The sequence below is a fragment of the Aquarana catesbeiana genome, linkage group LG02 (assembly GCF_042186555.1).
Source record: "Aquarana catesbeiana isolate 2022-GZ linkage group LG02, ASM4218655v1, whole genome shotgun sequence".
Taxonomy (NCBI): Eukaryota; Metazoa; Chordata; class Amphibia; order Anura; family Ranidae; genus Aquarana; species Aquarana catesbeiana.
The window spans coordinates 583,073,950-583,089,461 of NC_133325.1; the positions used below are offsets into that span (position 1 = coordinate 583,073,950).

Below are 15,512 nucleotides of genomic sequence, written 5' to 3' on the forward strand. Positions count from 1 at the left end.
ATCTACTGATGTGTTTTCTTTACTACCCAGATCACCTGAGCATACTAAAGCTGCAGTTATTACATATACTATATTTATATTTATACACAGTAGCAGCAAGTGCCAACAATATATGCCGTGCTTTTTACATTAACAGCAGTCTGTGCCCTCAAGAAGCTTACAATCCAAGGTCTCTATCTCACATGCATGCAAACACACATACTAGGGTCAATTCGGATATGACCCAATTAACAGAACAGCATGTCATCGGAGTGTGGGGGGCAACCTACACAAGCACAGGGATATCATGCAAACTCCATGCACTCCACTCTGACTGGGATAGTGTTACAAGACAAAGTACTAACCTCAAAGCTACTGTGCTGCTCAGAGTTATTGGATAGTTAAAATACAGTATACAGTACAGTCTAAAAATGTATTTAGTATTATGTACGCACAGCAACTGACAGACAGAAACTTATTAAACTTTCTTCATTATTGCAAGCATTTCAAAATCAGTAGAAGATGCAAATAAAATGTATTCACCTCTATGCAGCATGTAAATATAAAAACACATAGGACTATTATTTTACTCATATATGCCAGCTTTTGTAGTTAGATCTAGTTCAGATAAAAATCAACTATTCATATATAAGAAAATGATGTGCCCTACCTTGAAGTGCGTGACTGTTGCTGCACAACGCGTGTCCTCCACCCTATGCCTAGCAATTTCTTTGGTCGTTTGTCTTGTAAGTGCTCTGCCTTTCACTATGTGTTTGTAGATTCTCTACTCTTGCTCTGTTTCACACAAATCTCTCCCTCAAACTTCCCCCTTTCTATGGTTCCTCTTTACTGTCCTCTGAGTTTGCAGTATACTTACTGAAAATTGGAAATTCAGTCATTAACACATCATTTTCCTCTAGACTTTAAAGAAGGAAGTGAAATGCTTAAAGGAGACTGCATATATTTATATTGACATATTTGTGATTTTATAATGGAACTTACTGCATAAAATAATGATACAGACACTGCTTATAGCAACTAGCTAGCTATAGTTGTTAGTGAATTTAGGGAACCTTAAACCTGTTTCCAAGTGCAAACTTACAATCCCCCTCTTATAAGTCTCTGTCTTCGCAGGTATCACCTATCTCTAACATTTATTGTCACCTTAAAGTGGAGTTCCACCCACTTTTACAACTCGTCAGCATCTCTCACTAAACTGTGCACTGTAAATGAATTGGATATTTTTAATTTTTTTTCTCAGCACCTACTGTATATCTGCTGTATTCATTTTTCACGTCCTCCTCCCTGGCCGTGGCCCATCGCATCATTTCCTGTTTGCAATGCCTTCTGGGAAGGGGTGGCAGCTTCCTCTGACACTGCCGTTGCTATGGAAACCTGACCTGAAACCTATTACACTGCTTGTGCTGCACTGAGCATGCGCGAGATCTGCAAGGATGAGATCCACGAAGAAATACAGTCTGGCTTCAGATGCCCACACTTAAGATGGCCACGGCCTGCTGTAAGTTTATAAAATAACAAACTACTGCTATAAACTAACATAACAGACCTTAGTTTACAGACTAACTTTACTAGAATGAATTAAGCTTGTGTATTATAGGGGTATTTTTATTTAAAAAGTATAATTTCGGCCGGAACACCACTTTAACCCCCCCGTCTTATCACTATACGCCTAAAACTCTTACTCTTAACCAGTGGGGGCTGGTGAAGTTTTAGGATGGGAGGCGCCAGACCCCGCCCTTCCTTTTTGACCCCTCCCACTTGGTGAAAATGGGTGTGGTTTAATCGAAATAGTGGGTGTGGCTCTAAGGTGGTGTGGTTAGCATCTGAGATGAACGAGGGATGGTGGGAGAGGGAGTGACAGCAGGCCCAGATCCTACACAACAATAGAAATATGTGTATTCTAGAAAGTTTAACAAGCAGCAGATAAAGATACTCCGAACACCTGGTGTAAGCACTTCAATCATCCCGGCACCATGGTTGTTATGGTGTCAGGATGATTAAAGCGCATTATTTCTATTATTACATTGTAATATAAAATGAAATCATTCAACTCACCATAATGCAGAATCAGTGGAAGCCCTGAGCATGTCACCTGCCACCAGATTCCATCAGGTGTCCCCAGCGGAGTCCCTCCTTACATCAGGTGCCCCCAGTGGAGTCCGTCCTTACATCAGGTGCCCCCCAGCAGAGTCCCTCCTTACATCAGGTGCCCCCAGAGGAGTCCCTCCTTACATCAGTTGCCCCCAGCAGAGTCCCTCCTTACATCAGGTGCCCCCCAGCAGAGTCTCTCCTTACATCTGTGTCCCCATCAGCTGAGTCCCTCCTTACATCTGTGTCTCCGTCTGTGGAGTCCCTCCTTGCATCTGTGTCCCCAGCGGAGATCCTCCTTACATCTGTGTCCCCAGTGGAGTCCCTCCTTATATCTGTGTCCCCAGCAGAGCCCCTCCTTACATCTGTATCCCCAGCACAGCCCCTCCATACATCTGTGTCCCCAGTGGAGCCCCTCCTTACATCTGTGTCCCCAGTGGAGACCCTCCTTACATCTGTGCCCCCAGCGGAGTCCCTCCTTACATTTGTCTCCCCATTAGCAGAGTAGCAGGGTCCTCCTCACATCTGTTTCCCCAGCGGAGTCCCTCCTTACATCTGTGTCCCCAGCAGAGCCCCTCCTTACATCTGTGTCCCCAGCGGAGCCCCTCCTTAAATCTGTGTCCCCAGCGGCGTCCCTCCTTACATCTGTGTCCCCAGCGGAGTCCCTCCTTACATCTGTGTCCCCAAAAAAGTCACTCCCTACATCTGTGTCCCCAGCAGAGTCCCTCCTTACATCTGTATCTCCAGCAGAGTCCCTCCTTACATCTGTGTCCCCATCAGCAGAGCAGCAGGGTCCTCCTCACATCTGTGTCCCTGGCAGCACAGCCCTCCTTCAAGCCGTGTCTGTCTCTCCCCAGCTAGTTCCTGGCTTTCTCTGTGTGTTCAGTGGAGAGGGGAGGGGCCTCCCCCTCTCCACTGAACACAAGGGGATTAGTCCTCATGGCTGCCATTTTTTTAGCCCGCCAGAAGTGACTTTGTTCTCACACTGACCCGGGTGCCTGGTAGAAGCTGCTCGGCACGATGGATTGCGCATCAAAGCAGCTTCAAACACTGCCAATGATGCGCCACGTCTGCAATCTCGTGATCCAGTGCCCGAACACAGTCCACTTAAGGACTTTTTAAAAATGTTTTTTTTTTTAAAGGGCCACGTTTAAAAAATTTTCTTGTGACTCCCTGGGGGGGGGGCGCCCCCTATGGACAGGCCGCCACTGCTCTTAACATTAATTCTATTCTACCCTTTAAGGCTGAAATATAAGCCTAAACCCTACTTTCCCTTAACACCTAACCTATGCTAGAGCTTAAGGCCCCTTTACGGATCGTTTGTCCATTTTTCATCCATCCGTTGACGAGTGAAAGACAGAAATCTCTACGGAAAAACAGGTGTAAATGGTTAATCAACTATCTACATCAGTTTATATCCGCATCCATTTCTGTAAAAAAAAAGGAACAGACAGAAAATGGATGTAAATGGAGAAACGGTCCGTTTTTGCATTGGTAGTGGATGTAAAAAAAACTGATGTAAAAACTGATGAAAAACTGATGTAAACTTCATCTGTTTTTTCTTTGAAAAAACGTGACTGAACTGATGAAATGAACCGTCCGCATGTGTAAAAGGGGCCTTACTACCGATAAAATTACCTTCTAACATCACTCTGAAAATTAACAACTAGGAATTAACATGTATCTAAACCCAAAAACAACAATGTAATATTTTGCAGTTTAGCAATACTTAGATGTGGTTGCTGCACTTTTTTCAGGAGGGGGGGCGGCTTATTTTTTTAGCAGAGTGCAAAAATATTCACCATGTGCAGATGCAGATGCAGGCCTCTTAAACTCCTTTTCCCACCAATCTCTGGGTTCCTCGACATGCCCATGCAGTAGCTAAGCACGTGATCCACAGCCAGTTGTTAGGCCATCCAATGTCAGACAAGAGCGCCAGTAGCAACAGTGAAATTGTGGACTTGCCATCACTTTAGTTTCTGGTGACAAAAGCAAAAAAAGACAAATAGAGGGGAATAATCTTCCCAGCAGTGAGTCAGGAAGCAATGAAAACCAGACCTTCCTTACACAATTCAAAGCTAAAAAAGAAAGACAGAAAAATGAGATGTGTAACTTATGCCCCTAGATAGGCTAAAGGTGCTCCTTGGTTTTTGGGCCTCTCTATGTGGCTATGCTGTGAAAAAGTGTCAGACGTGTGGTATTGTAATGCCTGGGAGAAGTATTAGAAAGTGTTTTTATGATTTAATTAGAAGTATGCCTATGCTGTATGTTAGGAATATTTTATTAACTGACAACTTTGCGTAAAATAAAAATTCATTTTCAGTCCACGTTTTCCAAAAACTTTAGTCAAAAAATAAAGTCTTCAAAATACTCATTGTACCGCTTGGAAAATGCCTTGGGGTTTTTGCTTTCCAAAATGTTGTCATTTTGTGGGTGTTTCCAATGTCCTGGTGCTCCTGGGCCTCCAAAAATATGATAGGCAGTCAGGAATTTAGATGTTTAATTTATGCCACTGGAATGCCTGAAGGTGCTTGTAGGCAGGTGCAGTCTACTTTCTCCACTGTAGGTGGTGCTTTTCTGCAGTTGGAGAGGAAGTCAGAAGGAACATTTCCTTGGTGACTGGGGAAGTGACCTGCAGCCATCTTGGGTCAGGCAGAGCCTTTTTATGTTTTATTCTTAACCTGCCAGAGGTTATAGCATATCATTACTGCTTACTGACTGGTTGCTAGAAGTTACAGCACCCATTACAGCTCACTGATTAGTTGCTAGAGGTTACAGCACATGATTTCTGCTTGTTTGGTTGCTAGAGATGACTGTACATCAATACTGCTCACTGATTGGTTGCTAGAGGTTACTGCACATCATCTCCTCACTGCCTGCACACCATGAACTGGGGAGGTGAGCAGACCCATCAATAGACAGAAAACTCCTAGGGATCCTAGAACTCCTGGGATCAGTGGAAATGCTGGGTGGAGGGTATGATCAATGACAAAGCTGATTTTTTTTTACTGACTACCAATATAAAGAGGGGTTTTAACACTGGCCACCAATAAAATAGGGGTTTACACTGAGCACTAATGTAATAGAAACATATACAGTAATCACCAATGTAAGGAGGGATTTACACTGACCACCAATGTAAGGGGGACCTTCACACTGGCCACTAGTGTGCATGAAAGGATTCTACACCAAGCCCCAATGTAATGAGAAGATTTACAGTGACCACCAGTGTAACTGAGACATTTAGCCTGTGTTCACATTTGTGTGTGTCAGGAACGCATGCAAAATCGATTTCCTGACACCACAGAAACGTGCTGCCCTTTAGCAAATACACAGCAGTGCCATCAATTGTTAATGACACCCTCACACATCTGCTGACATGTGCTGTGGCACCGTGTGATTTTGAAAAAGGGTTAGGGACTTTATACCACATTTATAGTGCATAGAGCAGCCCATTGCAATATATGGGCTGCTCTACATGTGACCTACAGCTTTATCCGCCCTGTCAGTACACCTTTGCATCCTAAAACCCCTGCTAACCTCTGCACCCCAAACCTTCCCCATCCTCTACACTCCAACCCCCCCCTTTATCTCTACCTGCCTCCTCTGCTCATCTTTGCACCCACCTTCCTTACCTCTATACAGCCCCTCCTTGCTCACCCGTGCTCCCCAAACTGTATTTCCTTCTCTGCCTGCCTCTGCACACCCCACACTTCCCTCACCCCACCAATTTGCTTACCTTTGCAGAACAGACTGATGTTAGACTTAATGACCACAGTTGCAGGCAGGACTTTCAAGCATACCCCTTTGTCTCCCCAGTGGGTAGCATTTAGTATAGATGATGTGGATATGACCTCAGGGGGGCATGATATACATATGAATGCCGCCTTTCGTTACATATTAATACCGCCGGCCACAGCTATTTACATAGAATGTATGTAATGTAATTGAATGCCGCAGCTATTTACATATCAATTCAGGTTATTTACATGTAAACACATGGTCTGCAGGTGAGTCATCTGTACACAACAATAGGGCAGAGCTGGGCAGCATTAGTAGCAGCACTTCACACTGAGATAGCGGGACACAGCACAGGACTAAAACTTCAAGTGACAAGGGAATTTAAACTGGGATAGTTGGCAAGTATGAGGCAGCTGGTTTGGGTCCCACAACAATGACAGGACCCAGGGCAGCTGCCCCTTTTGCCCTGCCTTAAAGACGGCCCTGGATGTAAGCTGTAGAAGATGGCCCCCACAACATTCATCTCATACACCTGTAACCCCTCTTTTCAACAATCCCCTATTGCCACCCGGTATGTAGTCCGATAGATTTGCTTAGTGGCTGAGTAAGGGACTCTACTGTATAGGGGACTTTCTTGACCAGAGAAATTAACCCTTTATAATTTTTTATGAGGAGCTTGGAGATTACAGAAAAAAAGGCTCTGACCTAGCAAAACTTGGACTTGGTGATTACCCACTCAGGCACAAAGCCATTAGGAGGAGTTAGGGACACTGACTAGTGTCCCCCTATACTGGGAAGTATAAAATATTTCTAGGGAAGCTTGGGGGCAGCAAAACAATGTAGGGAATGCAAGTATAGTTGCTTAAAGTCCCTCCTGTAAAATTAACCTTCCCTGGTCAGGGCAAATTACTGGTTTACTTTAATCCTTACCCACCCTTAACCTAGATAATGTAAAAATCCTAACTAACATCTCAACTTTAGTATTTTTATTATTAATCTTATATGGAGAGCAATGTGCACTCTCTGTGCTCTCTCTTGGCAAGAGGAAGCTGTGTACTGTACAACCTGAGAAATTGCAGCTCTTTCTCCTCCTTCTGGCAATCTCCCTCTGGGAAATTAAGTTCAAAAACTCTTGATGACAGTACAGTCTCTCTCCTCTGGACTACAGTTCCCACAGTGCAGTGTTGCCTGACTCAGTCTATTAAACTCTTCCTACTCAGCACCTCCCTCCTCTTGCTGATATAGCTGTTAACCGGTTCAACACCGCAGGGAAGCAGCTACAGAGAGCAGCTGAAGCCAGTGTTTTTCTCACTCTCCATTCTGAGCTAAGCACCTGATTATATACGGAACAAGAGCCAATGACACAGTGTCCTGACACGGGAGTTTTATTCCACACTGGTTTCATCTTGAGCCATCTCTGGAATTCTGCTAAGGCATATAAAAGACCTGATGCTACACCATCAAAGCTGGCCAGGCTTGGGGGCGTGGCCAGCTCAGCATGTGAGCAGACATCTTGTCACAGAGCTCCCGCAGTTATCCTGATCTGATCCGGTTCCCGGCACAATATACCGCCCGAATACCGCTGGACAGCCCTGAGAGAGTATCCTCTACACTCAGTTCACACTCCGGTTTATACAGAGGGTATGATGACCCATGGACAGAGAAGAGAAGGTTCAAGGATGGATCCTCAAAATGGCGCATCATCTACACAGAAACTTGGTGCAGACAAAGCAAAGGAGGGACAGAACAAGCAGCAGAAAGGCTCCAGGGATGGCTCCGCTGATCACCCTAAGGACATGAGGTATTATGCCCACAAACTTACTGAAAAATCGGGCCTGATTGCTGCCCAGTCTTTGAGTGATTGTGCTGTACAAAACGATCTGGAGGAAGAGGGGAGAGAAAGGGAGCAGGGGGCAGGCGCCATGACGGCCCAGGAGGATGCTAGCAACGCTCTAGCTGAGGAGTCTGAGGAACCTGAGGAGGAGGAGGGGGGTGAACAGCCCACACTGGCTGCCATTCTAAAAGCAGTTAATAAATGTACAGTCTCTGTCAACAATCTACAAGCACGCTTTGGGGGCTTGAAGGAGGAAGTCAGTCTCCTTAGGCAGGATATACAGAAAATCCGAAAGCGGACTACTGCCGCAGAAAGAAGAATAAGTGAAATAGAGGATAAACTCCCTCTGATGATCAGAGAATCCCAAGCCACCACACGTCTAGCAAGAGCCACTGATACATGCGCTGAGGATTTTGAAAACCGCCTCAGACGCAACAATGTGCGCATAGTGGGATTCCCTGAGAAAGTAGAGGGCCGTGACCCCACGCAGTTCATAGAACAATGGATGATTGATGTGTTTGGCAAAGAAGCTTTTACTCATTTATATGCGGTAGAACGGGCCCACAGAATACCCACAAGGCCTCTCCCACCAGGTTACCCCCCCCTGCCCGATACTGACTCGCCTCCTAAATTATCGGGACAGAAAGATTATTTTGAGATTAGCCAGAGAGAAAAGGAACATCCAGTACAATGGCACGTGGATCTCATTCTACCCCGATTTCTCGGCTGCTGTTCAGAAGAATCACTTGCGGTTTTCTGAGATTAAAAAACGCTTACAGAAGCTACAAGCCTCATATGCGATGCTATATCCTGCAAAACTCAGGATCACCCTGTGGGGCTGAGTACATTTCTTTGAACACCCCGCTGAAGCCTCAGATTGGCTGGATGCCAACAAAAACGAATTTCACCATGATCGGAGACCCGAAGCGGAGATAGACTGACACCATTAATACCAGTGCAGGACTCTTCCTTATTCCTCCCTCAGACGAGGGCAGTGCTGGAAACTTACACCGATTTCTTTTTTCATTTAATGCGAGTTCGGAAATGTGATGGATTCTGGTGATGTGCATATTAATACTTACCAGGAACTATGTTATTGTTGTTCAGGGCCCCCTTGGTGGTCAGAGGGACCCGTTGTCCCACAAAGTGCTGTCATTTACTTTGACACAGCGGTGTCCTGGATTACAAAGAATGTTGGCCCTTCTGTCTGCTGAGTTTATACAGGCGGATAGCCTATCTCAGAAGAGGCCTTTATGTTTGGTTCACGCACCGTTGTGCTCTTCAAGGTACTTCTTCATACAAATCTGTTTCGGAGCATTCAAGATATGCTACCATGTGAGCAGAGATGCAGCTTCTTTTCTCTCTTTCTGGATGATTTACCAATTCCCATTATTCTTCAGACATGACATAGAGGCCCCCTTCTCTCCCTTGTGTGAGAGTAGGAGGGGCAAGCAGTGGCTCTCCTCTGCAAGTCCTTTATTGACCACTCAAAGATGACGACAGTAACTGTGATTTCATGGAATATTAGAGTGCTGCAAGACCCTCTAAAAAGGACTATGGTATCGTCCTTGCTTCGGAAACACCTCCCAGCTGTCTGTGCCCTGCAAGGGACTCACCTTACCAAGGACTCTCTGTCATGCATTAATTTTCGATGGGTGAGCAGGGCATATCACTCCACTCATACCTTGTATTCTCAGGGTGTGAGTGTGCTGATACATAGCTCCATAGATTACGAGGAACTAGGTTCCGAAATTGATGAGGAGGGGAGATATGTTTTTCTTCTATGCAAACTGTTTACTTTTAAATGCATATTAGCCTTTGTTTATGTGCCTCCCCCGTATAACAACCAGGTGTTGAAAACCCTGTTGGCATACCAAATGAAGTATCCGGAGGTTCTGTTGTATGCCTTCGGGGACTTCAATAATTATACGGATCAGCTATTGGACAAACATCCGCCTGTAGTATGGGGGAGGGGAGTGAGTCATACAGCCCTTTGTAAATTTATAGAGAAAGTGGGGTGGAAAGACCCGTGGAGAGCAAAAAATCCGGGAGTGAGACAGTTCTCTTGTTTCTCCAAGAGTCACTCGTCACTATCGAGGATAGACCTGTGGTTATGCTCTTGTGTGGCTGAACGATACATATCGGAGGTGACATATGCTCTCAGAAGTGTATCAGATCATTCTCCACTGATTGTGACCCTAGAGGTGCGACCTCCTTCCGTGGTGGCAAAGGCTCCATGGAAAATGAATGCATTTTGGCTGAATCTCTTCCCTTCCCATGAGCAAATAGAATCTCATATTACAGAATATTGGCGTATTCATGCCACTGATGAATCGATGGCCCTGTCCTGAGGGGCCTTTAAGGCAGTCCTGCGGAGCCTCTTCATTACTGAAATTCAAGCTATAAAAAGGAAAACACATGCTCAGAGGAAGGGAATAGAACGTATGGCAGAAGACCTAGAGAAAAAATTTATTACAGATCCAACTCAAACTAACAAGGAGGCATGGCTTTCAGCGCAAGATGCGCTGTATAAGGTCACGTCATCCACAGCAGAGAGAAAGAGATTCTTTCATAAAACAGCATATTATGAGGAGGGAGAGCACACTGGCCGCCTGTTAGCAACTATTGCCCACTCTCATCAAACTTCCCATCTATTGGGGCGCTACGCGCCCACCTTGGTGGGCTAACCAATGCCCCAGACCAAATTTTGTCAGAACTGGTGAAATTCTACTCTTCCCTATATGAATCCAAACAAACGTACTCATTAGAATCATTAGCTGAGTACTTAGATAGTGTCCAGCTGCCCAGCTTAACGGCGGAATCTAAGGTAGAGCTAGATGCCCCTTTAACTATCGAAGAATTGCAGATGGCGCCCAGTTTGTTCCCCAATTCTAAAGCTCCGGGAGACGATGGACAACGGGAGACGATGCTGAAGGTGTTTAATGCAGCGAGACAGAAAGGTAACCTCCCTCAGTCAATGACCAGAGCAAATATAGTTCTGATATTAAAACCTAATAAAGATCCACTTGACCCGGGATCGTACCGACCTATCTCTCTTCTACAAAATGATGTAAAGATCCTCGCTAAAGTATTGTCGATTCGACTGAATAAAGTCATATCTACCATAATACACTCGGATCAATCCGGGTTTATGCCCCAAATGTCGACTGCGATAAACTTATGCAGACTTTTTCTCAACATCCAATCCCAAGCAGACAATAGGGGAGATAGAGCATTGCTGTCACTGGATGCCCACAAGGCGTTTGATAGCGACGAGTGGGATTATCTATGGGTGGTGATGAGGAAATTTGGAATTGGTGAAGAATTCATCAAGTGGGTACAACTACTTTATTCTTCCCCGGTAGCAGCTATTAGGGAAGGGGGGAGGATCTCGCCACCCTTTAATTTACACAGAGGCACGAGACAGGGTTGCCCCCTGTCTCCCCTCCTCTTCGCTATGGCTATTGAGCCCTTAGCAGCCATGATACGTAGCAATCCCTCAATACAGGGGTTTCGATATGGGGATATTCAGGAGAAAGTTATCATGTATGCTGATGACACCATGCTGCTCCTTGGGGATACATCCGTTTCACTGTCAGAGGCAATGGGGGTCATTGGCCGGTTCGGGAAGTACTCTGGTCTAGTTATCAATTGGACCAAGTCCTCCCTTCTACTGCTAGACCGCGAACCATCCCCATCCCAAAGGAATATGCAGGATATCCCGATCTCGACATCCCTTAAATACCTAGGCATACAGGTTACTGCCCGTACGTTGGATTACGTTAACCTAAACCTAACCCCTGTAATTAATCGCTGCCGTGATCGAGTCAAAGTATGGAGCAAGCTGAAACTATCACAAGTGGGGAGGATAAATCTAATAAAGATGATCCTTATGCCACAGCTGCTCTACGTGCTCCACAATTCCCCAATGGTCATTACTTTGAAAAAGTTCAGAATCATTAACTCTCTCTTCCGGTCATTCATATGGCTATCAAAACCTCCTAGAATTAAACATGAGCAGTTACAGTGCCCCAAGGATGACGGTGGCTTGGCGCTACCTAATCCTTGGATATACTACTTAGCCTCCGAATTGCAATACATTGCTCATACGGCCAAGGCAGGAACTAGAACTGAACCTACGAGACTCTTCGGCCCAATTACTCCGGTTCACATCGAAAAGTGAGATTTCAGATGGGTTGGAGGCCCTACAATATAATAAATCCAATAAACTTTTCCCAACCTATGCCCTTATGCAAAAGATCTGGAATAAGGTCAGAATGCTTCAGGGGGTGAATGGGTTTACTAAATATAGCCCTATTTGGGAGAATAATCATTATCTGGAGATAGCAAAAATACCATAAAACTTCTCCCACTCTACAAGGCTCTGGCCGCACCTGGAGTATGCTGTCCAGTTCTGGGCACCAGTCCTCAGGAAGGATGTACTGGAAATGGAGCGAGTACGCAGAAGGGCAACAAAGCTAATAAAGGGTCTGGAGGATCTTCGTTATGAGGAAAGGTTGCGAGCACTGAACTTATTCTCTCTGGAGAAGAGACACTTGAGAGGGGAAATGATTTCAATATACAAATACCGTACTGGTGACCCCACAATAGGGATAAAACTTTTTTGCAGAAGAGAGTTTAACAAGACTCGTGGCCACTCATTAAAATTAGAAGAAAAGAGATTTAACCTTAAACTACGTAGAGGGTTCTTTACCGTAAGAGCGGCAAGGATGTGGAATTCCCTTCCATAGGCGGTGGTCTCAGCGGGGAGCATTGATAGCTTCAAGAAACTATTAGATAAGCACCTGAATGATCGCAACATACAGGGATATATAATGTAATACTGACACATAATCACACACATAGGTTGGACTTGATGGACTTGTGTCTTTTTTTAACCTCACCTACTATGTAACCATATGGATTGAAATGGAAGCAATATGGGGTGTCACACGTGAAACATATATTTAGGGACGGCAAGCTGAGATCAGGCCTTTCAACTACCGGTTTCCATGAAGTTTTATTATAGGCAACTCAAACATGCGATAGATGCCCATAAGGGTGCAGACATATGGACCCTGGAGCCCACATCCATTTTTAATTTCCTTTTTGAAATAACTACCTATAAAGGGTTTATATCGGTCTGCTATGCCATGCTTTTGAATCTTTTTCTGAGGGACACACCATTGAAAGCTATGTCCAAATGGGAACAAGATGTTGGCACATTTGAAGAAGAGCAATGGGAGGAGGCCTTGCAGGCGGTCCCCATGTGCTCATTAAACGCTGCTCAAAAACGATCCCAGCTATATATACTTTCTAGAGTACATTACACGCCTGCTAGATTAGTCCATATGGGAATAGGCACAGACTCCACTTGCACCAGATGTTGCAGCGATCATGGAGATCTCATTCACCTCTTGTGGAGATGTCCCAAACTTCACGTATATTGGAATAATGTCATTGATACTATTAACAGGGTTTTCCAGCCGCAGTTACCTCTAGATCCCAAACCATGCTTGCTGGGGATAATAGATGACCTATTGATAGGAGATATCCTTAAGCAAGCTATTGGAAGAGCTTTGTTTCAAGCTCGTATGCTAATCCTCAGGCATTGGAAATCTAAGGACCCTCCCACAGTGCAGGAATGGATCACACAAATGGGGAATACTTTCCGTATGGAAAAAATTATATATCAGCATAGGGGGACATCTAAAAAATATGAGAAACTCTGGGCCCATTGGCTGGATGTGCCTGGACTAGCGCCAGTAGATTTGGTGATTGATCGCTTATTTTAAAGTTTATGATCGTCCTACTGTTTTAAAAAATATCATGGAGAGAGCTACCTAAAACTTGGTGGATGTATAGTGGAACAGGAGGACGGATATTGTGGTTATCTAAGTTTCCAATATAATCTGTATGTAGTAAGAGAGAGAAATGTAATGCAATAATTGCTTTCTACATGTATGATATGATCAGTACTTTGTAAAGATTTGTATTTGTTCTGGAACTGTATGCAACAATCTTGCTATAATAAAACCTTTTTTGTTTGAGGAAAAAAAAAAAAAAAGCTGGCCAGGCTTTGAATACTCTATTTACGGAGAAGTAAACTCTTTATGAAAAAATGTATTTCACTCTGTTTCTAATAGGGATGAGTTTCGAGTTCGAGTCAAACTCATGTTCGACTCGAACATTGGCTGTTCGCAATTTGGGGTGTTCGCGGCAAATTCGAATGCCGCAGAACACCCTTTAAAAGTCTATGGGAGAAATCAAAAGTGCTAATTTTAAAGGCTTATATGCAAGTTATTGTCATAAAAAGTGTTTGGGGACTCGGGTCCTGCCCCAGGGGACTTGGATCAATGCAAAAAAAAGTTTTAAAAACGGCCGTTTTTTCAGGAGCAGTGATTTTAATAATGCTTAAAGTCAAACAATAAAAGTGTAATATCCCTTTAAATTTCGTACCTGGGGGGTGTCTATAGTATGCCTGTAAAGGGGCGCATGTTTCCCGTGTTTAGAACAGTCTGACAGCAAAATGACATTTCGAAGGAAAAAACCCATTTAAAACTACCCGCAGCTATTGCATTGCCGACAATACACATAGAAGTTCATTGATAAAAACGGCATGGGAATTCCCCACAGGGAAACCCCGAACCAAAATAAAAAAAAAAATGACGTGGGAGTCCCCCTAAATTCCATACCAGGCCCTTCAGGTCTGGTATGGATATTAAGGGGAACCCCGGCCAAAATTTTTTTAAAAAATGACGTGGGGTTCCCCCTAAATTCCATACCAGACCCTTCAGGTCTGGTATGGATTTTAAGGGGAACCCCGCGCCAAAAAAAAAAATGGCGTGGGGTCCCCCCAAATATCCATACCAGACCCTTATCCGAGCACGCAACCTGACAGGCCACAGGAAAAGAGGGGGGGACGAGAGTGTGCCCCCCCTCCTGAACCGTACCAGGCCACATGCCCTCAACATTGGGAGGGTACTCTGGGGTAGCCCCCCAAAACACCTTGTCCCCATGTTGATGAGGACAAGGGCCTCATCCCCACAACCCTGGCCGGTGGTTGTGGGGGTCTGCGGGCGGGGGGCTTATCGGAATCTGGAAGCCCCCTTTAACAAGGGGACCCCCAGATCCTGGCCCCCCCCGTGTGAAATGGTAAGGGGGTACTTACCCCTACCATTTCACTAAAAAACTGTCAAAAATGTTAAAAATGACAAGAGACAGTTTTTGACAATTCCTTTTTTTAAATGCTTCTTCCTTCTTCTATCTTCCTTCATCTTCTTCTAGTTCTTCTGGCTCTACTGGTTCTTCCTCCGGCGTTCTCGTCCAGCATCTCCTCCGCGGCATCTTCTATCTTCTTCTCCTCGGGCCGCTCCGCACCCATGGCATGGGGGGAGGCTCCTGCTCTTCTCTTCATCTTCTTCTTCATCCTCTTCTCTTCTTCCTTCTTCTCTTCTTCTCTTCTTCATTTTCTTCTCCGGGCCGCTCCGCACCCATGCTGGCATGGAGGGAAGCTCCCGCTGTGTGACGGCGTCTCTTTGTCTGATGGTTCTTAAATAACGGGGGGCGGGGCCACCCGGTGACCCCACCCCCTCTGACGCACGGGACATGACAGGACTTACCTGTGGCATTCCCCGTGACGTCACAGGGAAGTCCCGCCAAGTCACCGTGCGTCAGAGGGGGGCGGGGTCACCGGGTGGCCCTGCCCCCCGTTATTTAAGAACCGTCAGATGAGGAGACGCCGTCACACAGCGGGAGCCTCCCTCCATGCCAGCATGGGTGCGGAGCGGCCCGGAGAAGAAAATGAAGAAGAGAAGAAGAGAAGAAGGAAGAAGAGAAGAGGATAAAG

General features: G+C 45.3%; 1 protein-coding gene across 1 annotated transcript in view; it reads right to left on the minus strand.

The window, feature by feature from the left end:
- FGR (FGR proto-oncogene, Src family tyrosine kinase) overlaps positions 1-802 on the minus strand; it is a 196,684-nt gene extending 195,882 nt beyond the window's left edge. The window contains exon 1 of the mRNA XM_073616188.1: positions 650-802. The gene's annotated coding sequence lies outside the window, so the exon portion shown is untranslated. The remainder of the gene's footprint in view (positions 1-649) is intronic.
- Positions 803-15,512: the final 14,710 nt, after the last annotated feature.